The 5,967-nt window shown below is 40.2% G+C and overlaps 1 non-coding gene across 1 annotated transcript; it reads right to left on the bottom strand.

Annotated features, from left to right (window-relative positions):
• Positions 1 to 1,024: 1,024 nt before the first annotated feature.
• On the bottom strand, positions 1,025 to 1,132 carry LOC112718464 (small nucleolar RNA R71). Its single transcript, XR_003160804.1, has one exon. It is a non-coding gene; the product is annotated as a small nucleolar RNA R71 (small nucleolar RNA).
• Positions 1,133 to 5,967: the final 4,835 nt, after the last annotated feature.

Raw genomic sequence — 5,967 nt, 5'->3', positions numbered from 1 at the left:
TGAGAAAGGTTTAATGTTTGAATCATATCCTTTCTTGTTAGCCAAGTTATTAATTTTAAAAATCAAATCTTTTTAAATTGTTTTTCAATCATATCTTTTTAATCATATCTTTTTAAAACTATAACTTTTCAATTATATCTTTTTAATCACATCTTTTTCAAAATAGTTTTCAATCATATCTTTTTGATTTCCAATTTCAAAATCTTTTTCAAAATCACTTTATTTCTTTCTCAATCTCAGTTTTTGAAAATCAATCAGCATTTTTTAAAAATTCACTTTAATTTTCGAAAATTTCTTCCCCTATTCTCACATCCTTCTATTTATGGACTAACATTCCTCCTCAACGCACAATTCGAACTCTATCTTGATAAGTTCGAATTCTTCTACCTCTTCCTTCTATTTTTCTTTTCCTCTGACACCTCAAGAAATCTCTATACTGTGACATAGAGGATTCCATATTTTTTCTTGTTATCTTCTCTTTCATATGAGCAAGAACAAAGACAAAGGCATTCTTGTTGAAGCTGACCCTGAACCTGAAAGGACCTTGAAGCGAAAGCTAAGAGAAGCTAGAGCATTCCTCTCTATAAAGGACCTAACAGAATTCTTCAAAGAAGAAGACATGGCAGCCGAAAACAACAACAATACCAACAATGCAAAGAAGGTGCTGGGTGACTTTACTGCACCTACTCCTGACTTCTATGGGAGAAGCATCTCTATCCGTGCCATTGGAGCAAACAACTTTGAGCTTAAGCCTCAATTAGTTTCTCTAATGTAACAGAATTGCAAGTTCCATGGACTTTCATTGGAAGATCCTCATCAGTTTTTAGCTGAATTCTTGCAAATCTGTGACATTATCATGACCAATGGGGTTGACCCTGAGGTCTACAGACTTATGCTATTCCCTTTTGCTGTAAGAGACAGAGCTAGGATATGGTTGGACTCACAACCTAAAGAAAGCCTGAACTCTTGGGAAAAGCTAGTCAATGCCTTCTTGGCAAAGTTCTTTCCACCTCAAAAATTGAGTAAGCTTAGAGTGGAAGTCCAAACCTTCAGACAGAAGGAAGGTGAATCCCTCTATGAAGCTTGGGAAAGATACAAACAATTGATCAGAAAGTGTCCTTCTGACATGCTTTCTGAATGAAGTATCATAGGTATCTTCTATGATGGTCTGTCTGAACTGTCCAAGATGTCATTGGACAGCTCTGCTGGAGGATCTCTTCATCTGAAGAAGACGCCTGCAAAAACTCAAGAACTCATTGAAATGGTTGCAAATAACCAATTCATGTACACTTCTGAAAGAAATCCTGTGAACAATGGGACGAATCAGAAGAAAGGAGTTCTTGAGATTGATACTCTAAATGCCATATTGGCTCAGAACAAAATATTGACTCAGCAAGTCAATATGATTTCTCAAAGTCTGTCTGGAATGCAAGCTGCACCAGGCAGTACTAAGGATGCTTCATCTGAAGAAGAAGCTTATGATCCTGAGAACCCTTCAATGGAAGAGGTGAATTACATGGGAGAACCTTATGGAAACACCTATAATCCTTCATGGAGAAATCACCCAAATCTCTCATGGAAGGATCAACAGAGACCTCAACAAGGTTTCAACAACAATAATGGTGGAAGAAACAGGTTTAGCAATGTCAAGCCTTTTCCATCATCTTCTCAGCAACAGACAGAGAATTCTAAGCAGAGCCACTCTGACTTAGCAACCATGGTCTCTGATCTAATCAAAACCATTCAAAGTTTCATGACTGAAACAAGGTCCTCCATTAGAAACTTTGAGGCACAAGTGGGTCAGCTGGGTAAGAAAGTTACTGAACTCCCTCCTAGTACTCTTCCAAGCAATACAGAAGAGAATCCAAAAGGAGAGTGTAAGGCCATCAACATGGCTGAATTTGGAGAGGAGGAAGAGGCAGTGATCACCAATGAGGAAGACCTCAATGGACGTCCACTGGCCTCCAATGTATTCCCTAATGAGGAACCATGGGAATCTGAGGCTCACACTGAGACCATAGAGATTCCATTGGATTTACTTCTGCCATTCATGAGCTCTGATGAGTATTCTTCCTCTGAAGAGGACGAAGATGTCACTAAAGAGCAAGTTGCTAAGTACCTTGGAGCAATCATGAAGCTAAATGACAAGTTATTTGGTAATGAGACTTGGGAGGATGAACCTCCTTTGCTCACCAAAGAACTGGATGACTTGACTAGGCAGAGATTACCTCAAAAGAGACAGGACCCTGGAAAGTTCTCAATACCTTGTACAATAGGCACCATGACCTTCAAGAAGGCTCTGTGTGACCTAGGGTCAAGCATAAACCTCATGCCTCTCTCTGTAATGGAGAAGCTAGGGATCTTTGAGGTGCAAGCTGCAAGAATCTCACTAGAGATGGCAGACAATTCAAGAAAACAAGCTTATGGACTTGTAGAGGATGTTCTGGTAAAATTTGAAGACCATTACATCCCTGCTGATTTCATAGTCCTAGAGATTGGGAAGTGCATGGATGAATCCATCATCCTTGGCAGACCCTTCCTAGCCACAGCAAAGGTTGTGATTGATGTTGACAGAGGAGAATTGATCATTCAAGTAAATGAAGAATCCTTTGTGTTTAAGGCTCAAGGATATCCCTCTGTAACCATGGAGAGGAAGCATGAAGAGCTTCTCTCAAGACAGAGTCAAACAGAGCCCCCACAGTCAAACTCTAAGTTTGGTGTTGGGAGGCTACAACCAACTTCTAAGTTTGGTGTTGAACCCCCACATTCAAACTCTAAGTTTGGTATTGGAAGGTTCCAACATTGCTCTGAGTATCTGTGAGGCTCCATGAGAGCCCACTGTCAAGCTACTGACATTAAAGAAGCGCTTGTTGGGAGGCAACCCAATGTTATATTTATCTATTTTCCTTTGTTATTTTATGTTTTCTTTTTAGGTTGATGATCATGGGAAGTCACAAAATCAATTGAAAAAGCAAAAACAGAATGAAAAACAGAAAGAAAGACAGCACACCCTGGAAGAAAACTTGCTGGCGTTTAAACGCCAGTAAGGGCGGCAAATGGGCATTTAACGCCCAGTCTGGCACCATTCTGGGCGTTTAACGCCAGAAAGGGGCACCAGACTGGCGTTAAATGCCAGGAAGGGGCAAGAAGCTAGCGTTAAATGCCAAAAATGGGCACTAGTCCGGCGTTTAACGCCAGAATTGGCAGAAGGAGCATTTTTGCTCGCCACTTGGTACAGGGATGAATTATCCTTGACACCTCAGGATCTGTGGATCCCACAGGATCCCCACCTACCCCACCACTCTCTCTCTTTCTCACTCATTCACCAATCACCTCAACACCTCTTTCCCAAAAACCCCTCACCTATCAAATCCCATCATTCTCTTCACCACTCACATCCATCCTTCATAAAACCCCACCTACCTCACCATTCAAATTCAAACCACTTTCCTTCCCAAAGCCACCCATATTGGCCGAACCACAAAGCCTCCTCCATCTCCTCTATTTCTTCTTCTTCTACTCTCTTCTTTCTTCTTTTGCTCGAGGACAAGCAAACCTTCTAAGTTTGGTGTGGTAAACGCATTGCTTTTTATTTTTCTATAACCATTTATGGCATCTAAGGCCGGAGAAACCTCTAGAAAGAGGAAAGGGAAGGCTAAAGCTTCCACCTCCGAGTCATGGGAGATGGAGAGATTCATCTCAAGGGTGCATCAAGACCACTTCTATGAAGTTGTGGCCAAGAAGAAGGTGATCCCCGAGGTCCCTTTCAAACTCAAAAAGAGTGAATATCCGGAGATCCGACATAAGATCCGAAGAAGAGGTTGGGAAGTTCTTACCAACCCCATTCAACAAGTTGGAATCTTAATGGTTCAAGAGTTCTATGCTAATGCATGGATTACCAAGAACCGTGATCAAAGTGTGAACCCGGACCCAAAGAATTGGCTTACAATGGTTCGGAGGAAATGCTTAGATTTTAGTCTGGAAAATGTAAGGTTGGCATTCAACTTGCCCATGATGCAAGGAGATGAACACCCTTACACTAGAAGGGTCAACTTTGATCAAAGGTTGGACCAAGTCCTCATAGACGTTTGTGAAGAGGGCGCTCAATGGAAGAGAGATTCAAAAGGGAAGCCGGTTCAACTGAGAAGGCATGGCCTCAAGCCCGTGGCTAGGGGATGGTTGGAGTTTATCCAACGCTCAATCATTCCCACTAGCAACCGGTCCGAAGTTACTATAGACCGAGCTATCATGATTCATAGCATCATGATTGGAGAAGAAGTAGAAGTTCATGAGGTTATATCCCAAGAACTTTATAAGGTGGCGGACAAGTCCTCTACCTTGGCAAGGTTAGCCTTCCCTCATCTCATTTGTCACCTCTGTTATTCAGTCGGAATTGACATAGAGGGAGACACCCTCATTGATGAGGACAAGCCCATCACTAAGAAAAGGATGTAGCAAACAAGAGATCCCACTCATCATGAAATCCCTGAGATGCCTCAAGGGATGCACTTTCCTCCACAAAACTATTGGGAGCAAATCAACACTTCCCTAGGAGAATTGAGTTCCAGCATGGGACAACTAAGGGTGGAGCACCAAGAACATTCCATTCTCCTCCATGAAATTAGAGAAGATCAAAGAATCATGAGAGAGGAGCAACAAAGACAAGGAAGAGACATTGAGGAGCTCAAGCACTCCATAAGATCTTCAAGAGGAAGAATAAGCCGCCATCACTAAGGTGGACCCGTTCTTTAATCTCCTTGTTCTTTAATTTCCTGTTTTTCGAATTTTTATGCCTATGTTTATCTATGTTTGTGTCTTATGATCATTAGTGTCTTAGTGTCTATGCCTTAAAGTTATGAATGTCCTATGAATCCATCACCTTTCTTAAAATGAAAAATGTTCTTAATTGAAAAAGAGAAGAATTGCATGAATTTTGAATTTTATAACAGATTAATTATTTTGATGTGGTGGCAATACTTTTGATTTCTGAATGTATGCTTAAACAGTGCATATGTCTTTTGAATTTGTTGTTCATGAATGTTGTCTCTTGAAAGAATGATGAAAAAGGAGACATGTTACTGAGGATCTGAAAAATCATAAAAATGATTATTGAAGCAAGAAAAAGCAGTGAATACAAAAAAAATAATAATAAAGTCATGATCCAAGGCAAAAAGAGTGTGCTTAAGAACCCTGGACACCTCTAATTGGGGACTCTAGCAAAGCTGAGTCACAATCTGAAAAGGTTCACCCAGTTATGTGTCTGTGGCATGTATGTATCCGGTGGTAATACTGGAAGACAGAGTGCTTTGGGCCACGGCCAAGACTCATAAAGTAGCTATGTTCAAGAATCATCATACTTAACTAAGAGAATCAATAACACTATCTGGATTCTGAGTTCCTAGAGAAGCCAATCATTCTGAATTTCAAAGGATAGAGTGAGATGCCAAAACTGTTCAGAGGCAAAAAGTTAAAGCCCCGCTCATCTAATTAATACTGATCTTCATAGATGTTTTTGGAATTCATTGTATATTCTCTTCTTTTTATCTTATTTTATTTTCAATTGCTTGGGGACAAACAACAATTTAAGTTTGGTGTTGTGATGAGCGGATAATTTATACGCTTTTTGGCATTGTTTTTAGTATGTTTTTAGTATGTTTTAGTTAGTTTTTATTATATTTTTATTAGTTTTTAGTTAAAATTCACTTTTCTTGATTTTACTACGAGTTTGTGTGTTTTTCTGTGATTTCAGGTATTTTCTGGCTGAAATTGAGGGACCTGAACAAAAATCTGATTCAGAGGCTGAAAAGGACTGCAGATGCTGTTGGATTCTGACCTCCCTGCACTCGAAGTGAATTTTTTGGAGCTACAAAAACCCAATTGGCGCGCTCTTAACTGCGTTGGAAAGTAGACATCCTGGGCTTTCCAGCAATGTATAATAGTCTATACTTTGTCCGAGATTTGATGGCC

The sequence above is a fragment of the Arachis hypogaea genome, chromosome 10, assembly GCF_003086295.3.
Source record: "Arachis hypogaea cultivar Tifrunner chromosome 10, arahy.Tifrunner.gnm2.J5K5, whole genome shotgun sequence".
Taxonomy (NCBI): domain Eukaryota; kingdom Viridiplantae; phylum Streptophyta; class Magnoliopsida; order Fabales; family Fabaceae; genus Arachis; species Arachis hypogaea.
The sequence above is the reverse complement of the archived record's forward strand: the minus strand, read 5'-3'. Positions and strand labels throughout refer to the sequence as shown.